Raw genomic sequence first — 14,978 nt, 5'->3', positions numbered from 1 at the left:
CAACTTTCTAAAGATTTGGATCTTCACTTAGCTTATGATACAATCAATGTTGCAGTAAATAGGCTTATACTCTCTGTGTGCGTCTGTAGGTCAGTGGACTCATACTTCAGGCAGAACCTACTGAGTAAAAGCTTCTTTAATGCTTGTGTGTCCAGCTCAAAAAAAAAAAAAAGAAAAAGAAAAAGAAAAAAAAAGTTGCATTTACTCCAAAGTATTGCTCCTTTTCTTTGAAACTACACTGGCAAAAATAATGTTGTGTACAGGCCAATGTATACTGCAAAGAGAAATGTTATATTAGAAAAAGAACATCTTAGTAGTAAGCACAATACATTACAGTGTATTTCACAAGTATGGTAGGTATCATCCTTTCTGAAAGGTTTTCCAACCCTCTTGATCCAAATGACAAAAGCCATGATAATCTGTATTTGAGTACCCCTAAGGCTGTTGTTTGGATGTGCTGGAGAAATGAAGGCTTCCTTCCCTTCCTTGTATTAGTCGCATCCAGCAGAAAGTTAATACCAGAAAATAAACATAAAGTATGCAACTCTCCTATACATCTCTTCTACACTCACATCCTGTGATATGTGATTCAAGGGTGAAAAAGTCCCTCTCACAAGCTTTATAGCCTCATAAGTTTTCTTCAGTGATTGCTCAGAGCATCTGATGCTATCCACTGTAAAATCCACATGGCCAACCTGTGAAGCTACAAGCAAAAGATTGTGCTGATATAAATAAAAGTTGTCCCTTCAAGAAAATTTCAGGCAGTTTGTTTCTGATTATTTTGGTCTCATTAGGCTGCCACTACATGATAAATGATTTAGGTTAAGGGTAATTTAGTTTATGGCACAACAGGTATGAAAGGTTATTCCTTCTTATGCCCTTCTCACATAAAATTTACCTTAAAAAAAGTAAAGTCTTTATGTCTCAATAAACAGAAGCCACATAGATATTGTGTAACAAATTACATATTGGATAACAATCTATAAAATTTTATTGGCTTATGAGGTTTGCATTGATTTGAATTTTACCCAAAAGCAAAGCATTACTGTTTCTCCAAAACACTGAAATAAAAGGAAAACAGAAATCTTCATTACAGTTTTTTTAAAAGTGTAGCCACCAGAAACGTCTCTGAACAATGCAATCAAATTCCTGGAAATAGCCTAGAGTTCACCTTGTCTCTTCCCTGCGCATGATTGAGAAAACCTTGCAAATCAGCTCCAGCAAGAAGCTTAGCACTGAGGTTCACCACAAAGCCAAGAAACAGCTTCTGACACTGGGCTGTAATTGCAAGATGATTCTGTAAAGCTCCTCTGTTGCCACATTCCCACTGTGAGATGTTAGCGGTTTACTGTTTGTATGACTGATAGCGCTGCCTGGAACTGTGGGTGAAAAATCAAGAGTTTGCGCTGTTCATTTTGCACAATCATCTGCTTTCTGAAATGCAGAGTTTGCAGAGTTTTGTGGGGGAGAAAGTCAATGCGAATCATGGTGAGCTGCAAAGCCATCTTCATTTGACCTTTTGCACTCCAGAATCCACAGGGAGATATCAACGAGACAGCACTTGAAACGAAATAACTTTCAGTGCTCGATGGGAACAAAGAAGGAACAAGGAGGCTATGATTTTAACCTCATGAACACAGATATTTTTCTTATGCATGCAAGACTGTGTTTCACCAAGGCCAATATACTAGTTCCTATGGTGGCCAACAAGTGATACTCTAGACTTGGACAGCAATCAGACGTACACGCGCAATTACAAAGTAAAAGCTACAGATGAAAAATGTAAGGTATATCATTGCAACATCAGAAATAAAACTGGCAGAGATGTTGACTTGCCCCTTCCAGTGACCTTCCCTGCCCCTGTACAAAGCCTTATGTTATAGGAATTATATCGATCTCTCAGAAGTTATACTAGTTTCATGACATATCTTCCAAAATGACCTATTCAAGACTGGCCTTTTTCTGTGCTTCCCCCTGATCTATGGAGATATTTACAAGCCTAGGTAGTGGCATCATGGTTTTGGGGGGGGTTGTTTGTTTTTTTTTATTCAGGAGAATATGGGTGAAAGACTACACAGCAGGAAGGCTTTATCCAGAGAAAGGCCATTGATTGGATTCATAGTAATGTTTTGTATTTGGCTGAACTTTGAGAGATATATATATCCTGAAAGGAGAAGGACTTTATATATATAAAATAGAAGGACTGCAGATGTACATATTCTTTAGAGAGACATGCAATAAAAACTACTGATCCTTAGAGCAGGGAGGTGAGGCACAAACAAGGCTGTTACTACTGGTATTAATTAGTCTTAGTCTATCCAGAAGAGGGCAATGGTAGCTGTACATTTGGACCAGTATTATTTTACACACCTGTTGGTGGATGAGACTGAGGCACCAATATTTTACAAGCCATATTCCAGTGATTTATGTTGCATGGCAGAATGCAACCTATCAACGGCAAACACCTTCACTGCAATCACATTCATTGTATTTGATCCTGTCTGTTGGACTACGCCTTGCCTGGAGTTGATCACCAGGCCACAGCCTGTGCAATTACCCACTTCAATAATCAGTGTCTGATTCTGATGAATTATAGCATGGGCTGCTGTATTGTCCAGAATAAATGAGATGGTATAAATGGTATGACAGGTAACAATGCATTTGTGATAGTGTATACAGCCATTAAGCTTAATACAAAAAAAGAGGCCAGTAAAATATGTACAAAAATAGTCAGAAATAAAGTTAAAACTATATTTAAGGCCATGGATGTTGACCAGGCATAAGAGACTGAAAAACACCCTCACTCTGAATAAATGCGTGAGGATTTCAGGCAGGACACGCTATGTGGCCTTGCTCAGGTCAGCTCTCAGATCACTCACAGTCCACCATATTCAAGTTTCTCGGCCATTTGAAGTGAGTGACGTGGTTGTTTTTCCCATGATGGTGTAAATTTTGGCTACTGCCTCGACTGCTATACCCCACGCTGCTAACACTGCCTATGGTGGCAATGGACAGTCAATAAAAAGTTGCAAGAGATGGCCCCAGGATGGTCTCACATGATGTTACTGCCCTAATCAGCCCACAGAGATTTGGGTTAAACTCCTGCTGCCCTCTGAACACCTTTTCTAACTCTGTCCTTAACACCCCATCCCACATTCAGTTGAAATATTGGCTTCAACCACTCGGTTAAGAAAGAAATCCCATACGCTGCTGGTGAAAGAGTCAGCTCTAGGAAGGAGACTGGCCACTTCTTACAGTAAAAATAAGCTGTATTTTTACAGTCCATGCAGAGAAGCTTTCAGCCCCGCAGGGAGAGGAGAGGTGCATGGAAGAGCACAGCCTTGAGGAGCCCCTTCCTCCTCCCCAGCCCCAGGATGTGGGTTGTTTTCTATGGCATTCCCCACACTGGAAAAAAAATCTGGAGTTGAGATTATTCACAGGGTTTTATTAAAATTGTCTTTTCTGGATGCATTTTTTTAATAATTTTTCTATTTTCAACATTCAGATTTGGCCAATATGTTTTTGAAATATGAGCTCCCATAAGGAAAGTTAAGAAAAAAGATCTCACCTGGTTTTACTTCAGTGGCACTTGTACTTGCATTTCCTTACTACTTTTAACTCATTCAGAGGTCACAGAGATCACCCAGGCATTCATGGTATATAGCACTGTTTCATGTCTGATTTTGCCCTGTTTATAAGCAAAAAAGGTTGCAATATTGATGATAGAACCTTCTGTGGGCCAGTCTAGAAAATCACCAGTGACTGATACCTTTGTGATTCAGCTTTATTGTATCTCACGATCAGTTTCTAACTTGTTTTTTTTCCTCTCAAAATACTCCTTTTGTGTCTGTGGGTATGAGTGAGAGGTTTGTATGAGTTACTCATACTTCACTGCACTTAACAGGGCCCCCTGGTTAGTCAGGGCTTGGGCTTTATTTTTGGGTATTGCTGCTGGTTGCTCTGGCTGCTCGAACGACCCCCTCAGCATTGTCAAACAAAGTGGTTTCCTGCTAATTCCTTTCAGGGCTTAGATGGATTTTGAATCAATCTTGCTGAGAAAGTCAGCTAGACAAAGAGGTAAAATCGTGACATGGTTAGTCATTTATATTTTACCTGAATCAGTGAAGAAGGTACTTTTTGTCAGTTCTTACACTTCATACATAACTTTTATTCTACCATTTTCTGACAGAAGTTTGAGTTTGGATATCTTGCCTATGTCTTCCAAATCAATCCTCTGAATCCCTAACCCAAAGTTTAATATCATCCATTATTCAACACCTTCAATAAGACTAACTTTAAAACCAGTAATCTCTCAGTAAAGCTGTGCAATTAATGATGAAAGACCTCAAGCATGGAATAATACCAAATAGCAGTCCCCATAGCCTTCCTCAGAGCATCCCAAAATACCAATAGCCTTCCCTGAAGTCTCTAGTTATCAGATATTCTTTAAGATTTAGTGGTAGATCCTGGCTCACTTAAGTGAGCACTTTGCATTAAAATGCAAAATATTTTTCCTGCAAATTTAACAGTGAACTCTGCATGAGCTCACAGTGCACCCATTTTATGCCAGATTTGAATGATCAAAATGTACCCCCAATGCTGCTTGTTGCACTAATGAGCTTTGCCCGCCTTACTTCGTTCTATCATTTTTATCACTCTTTAATTTGTCCTCTAAATTACTGAGTGTTTTCTGTAAGTGCTGCTGCCCTGTAACACCCAGACTGACCCAGTCAGGAGGGGTGATGGGGAGCACCCATCGTGGTGGCCCCAGCACCAACCACAGCCCCCACCCATGCCCCCTCACCCCTGCTCTGGAAAGGGGCTTTAACACGCTGGAGTTTTCCTTTTCCTTGAGGTATGAGGCTATGGCATGCCTTTGGACAAAGCTTTTGCTTTGGATGCCTTTACAGTCTTCATAGCTGCAGTAGTATATGTTTTATTTGAAAACATTGCATTTACTACAATATAAAGAGGCCATTATTGTTTAGCTGTGTTCACTGGTGTTCTTCCTTCCCTACCCTCTCTTTCCAACTGCTTTCCCAATGTCTTCCTAAAGTTATCCAGTATATTCTAGGCTCACTTATTCCTCTTCGCACTAGATACAGCACAGTTATGTTTCTTCCCCCAAGCTCAGTGTCCTCAGAGGAGTATTTAGGTTAAGAGCAGTTTATTCCTGGCTGGAACTGCAGCAATTGTGCGCGGGTTCATAAGCCAGGATTCTCCTTTGCTTCAGGCAGCTACTAAAAGCCAAGGTGATGTCTCAGATGGAGATGAAAGCGGAGAGGTGCAGCAGTGGGGTATGAAGCATCCCTGCCGCTGCGGCAAGGACGATCCCGGCAGCACAGCCTGGTGTTTGGGGCATGGCGGCAGCACAGCCTGGTGTTTGGGGCATGGCGGCAGCACAGAGGGTGAATGATCCTATTAACAGGCAGAAACACATCTGGAAAAGTGCCCAAAAGGTGCGAGAAACTTACAGCCCTCTGCTCAGCTGCCCTCACCAAACGTGGAAAAGAAAGGCTTATGTGACAGCTGAGGCTGCCAGAGCCAGGAACCTTCACTGAGCAGTGGAAAGCAAGAGTATGCTCAGGATACGCGATGAACTCACTCACGGCTCCGTTACCTACTTTTCGGGCAGCCACATGTGAGTGAGGAGCATTTCTCACCATGCCTCCATTTCTCACCATACCTCCGTTTCTCACCATAACTCCATTTCTCACCATACCACACCACACCACACCACACCATACCATACCCTACCATACCATACCATACCCTATCTCCTGCCTGGGTCAGGGGTATTTCATGGGAAATGTTCGCACAGGTACCAGCCTGACCTTATCCTGGTCAGAGTTGCTTGGTGCTTAAACAGCAATGACAACAAATATTTATAGTACATTTAGTCCTACAAGAATTCTCTCCTTGAAGAATGAGTCTTTTTGTTTACTTTTTAGGCAAGGTTTTTGCAAAGAAATGCATTAATGACTGTTCCTATTTCAATTGTGTAGGAAATGAATATTTTCCTTGCAAGTGGAAGAGGATCCCTCTGACAAGTCTTTTCGCTGTGGCTATGCCCTCACCAAACAGACGGCTATGCAGCTGGCCGGGCATTACACAGTTATATAGTTAGTAAATATTGTTATTTAGTATGGATCTTTGGGTGGAAAAAGTGAGTCAGGACCAAAAATACAGACCTAAGTCGTGAATACAGTGGAATAGAGGGACCAGAGAGGGTTTAGGCAGTGAAATTAGACCTGCAACTCCAGTAGCTTCAAAGTGAGTAATACTGGAAAGGAGAGGGTTAAAAATATGTATGGCTTTTAGCTTTGTTTGATAGCTCCAGAAAGGACTGGGTCACCTCTGTGGAGAGGCTTCAGCAATATGTCATAGCTAATGATGTCAGTGCTGAGAAAAAGGTGGCAGTTTAAGTGAGTATAATAGGGGTAAAACCTCTAACCTGCTGTGCAGCCTAAGTGCTCTTGCTAAACCAGCAGACAAAACAATTTCTGGGAGAGAAATTTCCTCAGTGCCCAGATCTGCCAGTGATTGCAGAGCTTCCCTGCTATTATCAGCCTAAGAAAAACAAAACCATTTTGGGCTCAGTGCCTGAATAAAGGAAATTAGTAGAATGGCATCAGTTTGAGGAGAGCTTAAATGCTGCAGTACCAGGGACCAGCTACAATACGATATGCAAAACAACACAGTACACAGCAGTCACCAGCCAGGGCTTATCCAACTCTAAAGCAAGCATCAGAAATAGTTGTAATAGCGATGGCTACCAGACATGCCAACGAAGTGCAATCGAGGCACGAAGGATGATCAGCAACTGCACTGGAGCTCAGCCTGGATGCACAGCATGGTTCTCCAAAGTCTGCCTGGGCTTTCTCTGCAGAGAACAGTTCCACAGTGCAAATAAGATGCTTGGTTTTCTTTACTTGGCTCAAGGACAGGCTCCTTGGAAGCTGTAAGACACTGGGAAAGGCAGGGATGGAGCAGAGGTCACTGCAGACAAGCCCAAAATCTCTCTACCAAGTTGACTGAGAGTTTTCAGCTGAGGGGTGGGAAACTGAGTCCATGCAGGATGCTGGATAGTCCATGGGGCACAGCTGTCTAATTTAGGTGATAAACATCTACCTTTTATCTGGATTCCTTTACAAATGGAGGAAGCACAGTTTATAGTGAGGTTTGCTCTGGTCCCGCTGTTTTTGTAATTTCATGGTAGGATTATCAGAAACTGCTTGAAGAGATGAAGTTGCAGAAACTTCAGTGCTTTTAATCCCCATTTCTCTCACCAAAGGTACCACATATATGCTGTATATGCCAAACTCAGCGTATGCGCTACTTGAGAGGGAACGTCTGGGAAAAATGGATTTAAACTGGTAAAGTATACAGTGCATCAGGGTTTCAGAAACAGTGACAAATATTTTGTGGTCCAGCCAGATCTAGTTTTGGTGGACTGACCTCACAACAGACAAGGCAGTGGGACAGGATGAAGCCTAAAATGCACAAAAGCAAAAGATGCATTTGAAGGGGAAATAATCACTAAACGTCTGAAAATTCATTCATTTGACTGTAGGAAACTTGGTGCAGAGCTTCAGCCCAAACAGCTTCTCTATTCCCGGTGTTAATCACAGGGACGTGAAGAAAAAAAGGTGCTGGTGTGTCATGGTTTAACCCCAGCCAGCAACTAAACACCACGCAGCTGCTCACTCACTCCCCCCCACCCAGTGGGATGGGGGAGAAAATCGGGAAAAGAAGCAAAACCCGTGGGTTGAGATAAGAACGGTTTAATAGAACAGAAAAGAAGAAACTAATAATGATAATGATAACACTAATAAAATGACAACAGCAATAATGAAAGGATTGGAATGTACAAATGATGCGCAGTGCAATTGCTCACCACCCGCCGACTGACACCCAGCCAGTCCCCTGAGCGGCGAATCCCTGCTCCCCACTTCCCCATTCCTATACTGGATGGGACGTCCCATGGTATGGAATACACCGTTGGCCAGTTTGGGTCAGGTGCCCTGGCTGTGTCCTGTGCCAACTTCTTGTGCCCCTCCAGCTTTCTCACTGGCTGGGCATGAGAAGCTGAAAAATCCTTGACATTAGTCTAAACGCTACTGAGCAACAACTGAAAACATCAGTGTTATCAACATTCTTCACTCTGAACTCAAAACATAGCACTGTACCAGCTACTAGGAAGACAGTTAACTCTATCCCAGCTGAAACCAGGACATGGTGAAAGGTAGTTTTCTTCTCACACTTGCTGACAACCCAGCCTAGCATGTCCTTTACCCAGAATAGAGAGCATTTTCCTCATTAATCTTCTAAAATCCTCTAAAATCTTCCTCTCCCCAAGTCTATTAGCAGTGGAGTCTGAGCACTGTGAGAAGACGAACACACGCGGTCCATAGTGCGGTGTGATAGCAACAGCTCTCACGCTCAGTACTTAGCAAGATGCCTTCTCATCAAAGCCCAACCTCTTCAGAAGTACACCAGCTCTGACAAAATTTTCTGTGGGAAGATTTCTCAAATATATGGGAAAACTACTGGAGCGAGCTTCCAGCATAGCCAGGAGTTTAGGCACAAGGTTATGAGCAGCGATGAAATTTCTGCTCTACCTAAATAGTGATCTCCTGTACCCCTGGAGAGTATCCTAATCCCAGACTGCTGGCTGCTGTGGGCAGACCTACCCCAGGTTTTCATCATTTTGACCCTGGAAAAACCCTCATGACCCTGGAAAAACCCTCATGAGAAAGGTTCAGCCAGAACGGCAGAGGGTAATCTGCCCAATCCAGAGTAGCAAATTAACCACTAATCTTTTTTTTTTTTTTTTTGCATATTGAAAGATTGCAGACATGAGATGATAGCCCTGACCCCAGACCACCAGCTCCTCTGAGACAGGCTACTTCAGCCCCTTCCAAGCCAGAATGAAAATGAATAAAATTACACCAGTTTCGATAGCAGAGAATCCTTGTTTTCCAGCCAGCCTTCTCCTGTGGCACAAGTTTAATAAGAGATTCCTTGAAGGCATTGCCATAGATAGGGGCATGGGATCCTTGTGCTTTGGTTACGGCCATGGGAGAGCTTAATTCATTACCAAATATAAAACAGTTCTCATATTTTTTTCTGAGGAATCTTATATATAAAATAGATCCTATTGGTAATTACATCAGGGTGTCCAGAACAAAAATGAGTACTTAGTTTAGAAAAAATTAGGTAGCATCTTTTTTATTTGTTTGAGGTGCCTCTGGTGGGAAGTGTGATGAGAGCCCGGAGAGGGTTATTGCATACCTGGGCAGCTGGGTCACTTGTGTTTGTATATGGCTAATAAAAACAGTTAACTGGAAGCCAATTATATTAGTTCCCATATTCTTATGTTGTGTAAAGAGCAAGGACGTAACACTGTTTCTCTCATCTTTCTGCTGTTTTCCATCTCTTTTAACAAGAGCATTACAGCAGATGCTGTCAAGAATTTTAATAAAACAAACTGCCTTTCTGACCATCTTTATCCATTTCTTCTTGTCTTTACAGGCTAGAAACATATTAGAGGGTCTAAGTGAGGGAAATTACTCTTCTCTCCCACTCCCTCCTCCCCATCCCTCTCTCTCAGTCGCTCTCCTGAGCACTGCACGCTGTGGAGTTTTTCCTCTTGCAGGAAACCCCAAAAGAAAGAAGAACTCCCCAATAAAATCTCACAGAACATACGTGGCTGCCTGGATACTTAGTCACGCTGACTGTTAGTCAATGCCCATCGCTCCCTCCTGCACGGAGCTCCAAAAGGGCCTGAGGTCATGGCAGAGCCCATCCCCAGAGCCCTTTGGATGCTGACGAGAGGGTGAATACGAGCGGTGGCAGCCGTACCACCGGGGTCCTGCCCGCAGCTGCTGTAAGCGAGGTGGTACGGCTAAAGAACATCCTTAGCGTGGATACAGCCATGCTCCACCGCTGTCCTGAAAACAGGTTGGCCGAGTCACAGCATCACCCCAAGGGGTAATAATATAGGAGGTTTGTAATACTGAGTCACTGAGGACCAAAAAAAAAAAAAAAAAAGAAAGGAAAAATAAAAGGCAAACCAGGAAGTATGCCAATAACATGTAACCTGATTAAATGTTGCACAGCTGCTGCTAGCAATACAGAAGAGACATCATCTGTCTCCTGTCCTCAGAGCATGGAGACTGCTGTACTCATGAAAATCCAATCATGTACAATACAAGCAGGAGAGTTATTCCTGTTTTGTCCTTTTCCCTCTTCAGGTGACTCAAGGCAGGTCCTATCTCGTGACCTTTTGGACCTTGCACACATGCAAACCTCTGTCTGGCTTTAGAGGGGTTGTGAGGAAGGAGGAAAGCGTGGAGCGAGTCCGGCTGGAAGCTGCCCGCTCAATGGGGAGAGCTCAGACCAGATCATTTTAAGCCAGGTGTTTCTCCTACTGTGCCCTTCCCACAATTTCTGAAGCTGATCAAATTGCCCGGGAACAAATCTTAGCAGATTTCAGTATCCAGCTCTGCCAAAACGCTCACGTGGGCAAGTGTCAGTACTCAGAGACGACTGTAACTACAGGTGAGAGTCTGGTACAGGGACACCCTCACTTTAGGCTTGGGCAGAGGTGAGTTACCTGAGTTAACTCAGCAGCGAAGTCACAGAGCTAGTGAGACCTACTGAAAAAAACTCAAAAAAGCAAGTTTGTAAGGCCAATTACTAAAAATGGAGTCAGCTGTTGGGAGTCTTTAATTATCTCTTTGCTTAAGATGGGACAATTAACTTCACAGTCCCTGAACAAATGGGTGGAAACACATTTTGTCCTGAAGAGTAAAAGCAGAAGAAGGTGTTGATCAGCTGCACCTGACCCACCAGGCAGCGCCAGGGCTGGAGGGGCTGCAGCTCCTTCAGGGAGCGGAGACGGAGCTGAGAGAAGAAAGGTATGGCAAAACTCAGGCTTTTCCTCTCTAACTTGGTCTGGAGATCTTAAAACCTTTGAAACTGGTGTGTGTGAGTCTTCATGTTTGGTTTTGTGCAAAAATATCTTGCTAGCACTTTACTCTGTGCTCACCTGGTCTGTTTAGCAGCTTCCTGGCGTTAAGGTAGGGTTTGCCATATCTCTGGTGCTTTGTCTCACACTAGTTGTGTTTAGTTGTTTTCTCAGCAAGATGGAGAAGTGTAAGTACAATGTCCTGATCTATTTTACTAGGGGTTATTTTTGTTTTCCATGATTAAGCTACTCAAGGATACTCGGTTCTCTTTTTTATGGTGTGGTATTTTTTCTTGCATATTCTGCATAGAAAGATTCTGTGTAAGTGAGAGAGATTTGCAGAAGTGTTCGTGAATGGAAATAAGGTCACCTAATCATCTAAATACTGGTGTGTTCCTACAAAGCAGGTTTTTTAGTGTCCCAGAGATGCTAACTGCCAGCACAGGTAGTTGTAGTTGTAAAACTGTGCCTGAAGTTCTGTGTGCCTTCACTTCTCAAAGGGAGCTTGCCTCTTACCTAGAAGACTAGGCTATAAATTTGCCCATGTACCTAGTTATAATCAACTTTTGAGTGCAGCCTTTGCTAAGAAGGAATAAAGGACACTTTGAGCCAGACTTTCCGGTGTCGATCCTCCGTAAGAGCGTTCCCTGTAAGTCTCCTCCTCCACAGAGGGTCAGAAGGGCTCGGCTGCACCCAGGGGCAGGGCAGAATTAAGATGGTTTTTGTGTCTCGGTCTTCCTGAGCAAGCCCTGAGCAGCATCTAGCTGACCTCAGGGCAGGGGTTAGTAGAAGGCAATCTATGGCAATCTTCTGGAATAAACTCAGCCACGATTTTAAACAAAAGGAATATTGTCTTGTAGTAACAACCAGCTAATACGGTTTCTTAAGGGAAAAGAAAAATTTGAATGCCATTTTGAAGAGCTGATATATTTTTATATACTCACAAGACAGAGACAAACATCCTTCTAATGAAAATTTTCTGTTCAAATACAAATAGTGCTTCATGCCCACACAATGCAAACACACAACTTTGTGTTTCAAGTCCCCTTGGGGATGCTGGCACCTTGTTCTGTGATGGAAATATTTGCTTCAACTGCAGGAAATTAATTTTAGGGTAGCTCATTATGCACCACAAACCTTTTTAATACTGATCATAAAGCTGGAAGAAAAGGACAAGAGACATGTCTCCTATTTGATTTGAAGCACTTAAGTTCTTATATATTATTTATAATTTTATCCTCAGCATGGAAGGTAACACTTGTAATACATGGTGATCAGTACCTCACCAGCATTTGAAAACTATATCTGCATACATTGTTGTCTCTTATTTTTCTTTTTTACACAATAAAATGTGATATACAGTAGTTGCTAACTTCATATAGGTACTGATTTGGGACTTTTTAGTGTCATAAAACCTCTGAAGCAGAGACTCATGGAATGTGAAACACTGACATAGTGCCTCTGGAGCACCAAAGCAAAAGCTGGCTGATGAAGATGGGTTATTTGTGGTGATGTGGTGCCTGGAATTACAAACACTGCAGGGTTTAGTTGCACACACACACAAAAACTCCCTGAACTTGCAGAACTTTCTAAATGCTGGATGTGGGAGTAGTCTGACAATTCCCCTCTCCTTGGGGGGTGGAGAAAATAAAAGGAGGGGAGAAGGAAATGCTACTCCATAGAAGTAAATAGTCTGATTTTTAACTTGTAATGTTTATCTGAAAATGGTTCCAGTGTTGACAAAAGGACAACGAACTGTTATTTGAATAGGCTGCAGAGTGTTTGCATCTTGTTTGATCATTCAGATACATAAGTGCTGCAGTAAATTGTTAGCATTGAGCCTGACTGTGCAAAAGCTGTTGGAGGAGACCCTTTACACATGCAACAACTGTCTGAATCAAAGTATTCACCCAAAAAGCACTACGGGAATATACAATTTAACATAAAGAACTAGTGAAGCAGTTGCTTGCTTCTGGAACCACAGACTTCCAAAACTTTTTATGAAGTATTACCTTTCCTTTAAAGCTGTGTCATACAGTGTAAGTAAATGACAACATCAAAACTGAAACTCTTGCAAATCTTTGGATGCAAACACCAAAGTTCAATATATGTTGTGATCTTGATTGTCTTTTTTTTTTTTTTTAAATCATTAAAATGAGCAACAGGGAGAAGTTTCTTTTTAGGACTTAAATTTTCCTGAAGATTTATGTTTATTGCTTTTACACTTTCAGCTGGTAGAAATTAGATTAGGCTCTCATTACCCACTTCATCTTTTAATATGCTGTAGAAAGTCATATGAAAGTGCCAAAATTAGCACTGTCATCCTCTGTGTTGTCTGTTTTACTGCAGCACAGAGCTGTGGTATACTCAAATAATATACCTGTGGTGTCTGTTACTAGCACAGTCTCCTGTTCTGTTTGACTCGGACCTCACATGCATACAAATTCATTATATACATTTTTCTCTTCCAAGAATGTACACATTTGGAGCATCAGCCATTTACAGACACATAGCATAAATAAAGCAGTGAATTTTTCTTCATTCTCTACCCCTTATGCTAATGAAAATTACTGAGGAAGGAAAAAAGCCCACAGAAAATGCAGTTCCCCCAGCATTATTCACATTGCAGTAGACAGCACAATTCTGTACTTACAGATCTTAACAGTGAAATGTCTCAGGTTCTTTACAATTTTCTGCAGAACTGTTTCAAGCTCTCAGCAAGCCACAGTGTTCATCGAGGCAGAACGGAGCCGTATGGAAGGTCTATGCAGCTGGGAGATAATGGAACTGTTTTCCCAGCTGGGACTACAAGCCTTTTATCCACTGAGCATTGCGTGTCTCTTCACTGGTATTAACCGTGAAATACGCTGCTTTCCCGTTGTACTCGTGCTAGGACTCGCACAATTAGTGCTGGAATCGGCTAAAGAGCTACTACAGTTTTTGCATATTTCTATTTGGAGATCTTGAACGTATAAAAATTAGCTCTCCGTTGATCATCCTTCAAGAAAGCTGAGAGAGCGAAAGCGCAGCTGTCATACTAGTAGCATAAAAGATTAAATGTGTTCTTGCTATTCTTTTTGTACAAATATGAGCTCCTGTCAGGTAATCGGAAGCCTCTCTCCTTGAAAACTGGGTCAGTACTCGGTATTAGGTTTAGAACAGGAATGGAAATAATTTTGTTTAGTCCTGGGTCCCACAATTGCTTCGTGAGCTCCATAAGATTAAGCTCATAAGATGCGAGCTGACACTCAGATTACATCCCAGCACTGACTGTCCTCTTGAAACATTTAACTACCCCTTCATATTTTAAATTTTTTTTTTTTTTTTTAAAAGGAAGACTTGCTTGTCTAAAGTAGCACAAACATAAATCCTGATTACATATAAACTTCAAACCTTCTTAGATTACCATTTTTCCTCTTGGGACTGCTTCAGGAGAGATCAAATGCAAAGCTCAGAGAGGGGACTGCCTTTCTGTTAGTAAGCAAAAGTTATTTGTATTCACAGGGGATAGAAGTGGAAACAGCAGTTTTCAGAATGTTTCTGCCAAGAAAAGTGCAATTGTGTCACAGGCATTGCTTCACAACATTTTAATGTAATCTCGGTGTAAATGCATTAGTTTGTAATGAGATTAATTGCCTGCCTGTCTGAGCAATGGCAAGTGGAGAGGATGTGGAAGTCGGGTGGCAAAAGCACTCAGCGGCACGTGGATGCCTTTAGTAGACCAAAACAATAATTCAATCAACAAAAGAGGAAGAGTGTGCTTTTTTTTTTGTTTGTTTGAATTTTTCCCACCTATAAACTGGGAGTGCATTCGTGCATCCCCTTATTTTCCAACACAACAGCTGACTGTGGAGAACTTGCACCAGGAGTTTGGCAGTGTCTTCTCGACGGCTCTGCCACACTACCGATCGTTTGGGGCCGCTTTCTCCCTCTCCCTGATGTGGTTTGGATGTGTTTTGGATGTGTTGAGGTGTGGTGGCTCATTGCCACAGGACTGAGCCCCTGT

The 14,978-nt window shown here is 42.2% G+C and overlaps 1 protein-coding gene across 4 annotated transcripts in view; it reads right to left on the bottom strand.

Annotated features, from left to right (window-relative positions):
* The window catches only part of CNTN6 (contactin 6), a 150,768-nt gene extending 136,585 nt beyond the window's left edge, over nt 1–14,183 (bottom strand). For all 4 annotated transcript variants that reach the window (XM_052778388.1, XM_052778389.1, XM_052778391.1 and 1 more), the window contains exon 1: nt 13,626–14,183. The gene's annotated coding sequence lies outside the window, so the exon portion shown is untranslated. The remainder of the gene's footprint in view (nt 1–13,625) is intronic.
* Nucleotides 14,184–14,978: the final 795 nt, after the last annotated feature.

The sequence above is a fragment of the Harpia harpyja genome, chromosome Z (genome assembly GCF_026419915.1).
Source record: "Harpia harpyja isolate bHarHar1 chromosome Z, bHarHar1 primary haplotype, whole genome shotgun sequence".
Lineage (NCBI taxonomy): Eukaryota > Metazoa > Chordata > Aves > Accipitriformes > Accipitridae > Harpia > Harpia harpyja.
Note: the sequence above shows the minus strand (reverse complement) of the source record. Positions and strands in the feature narration are given on the sequence as shown.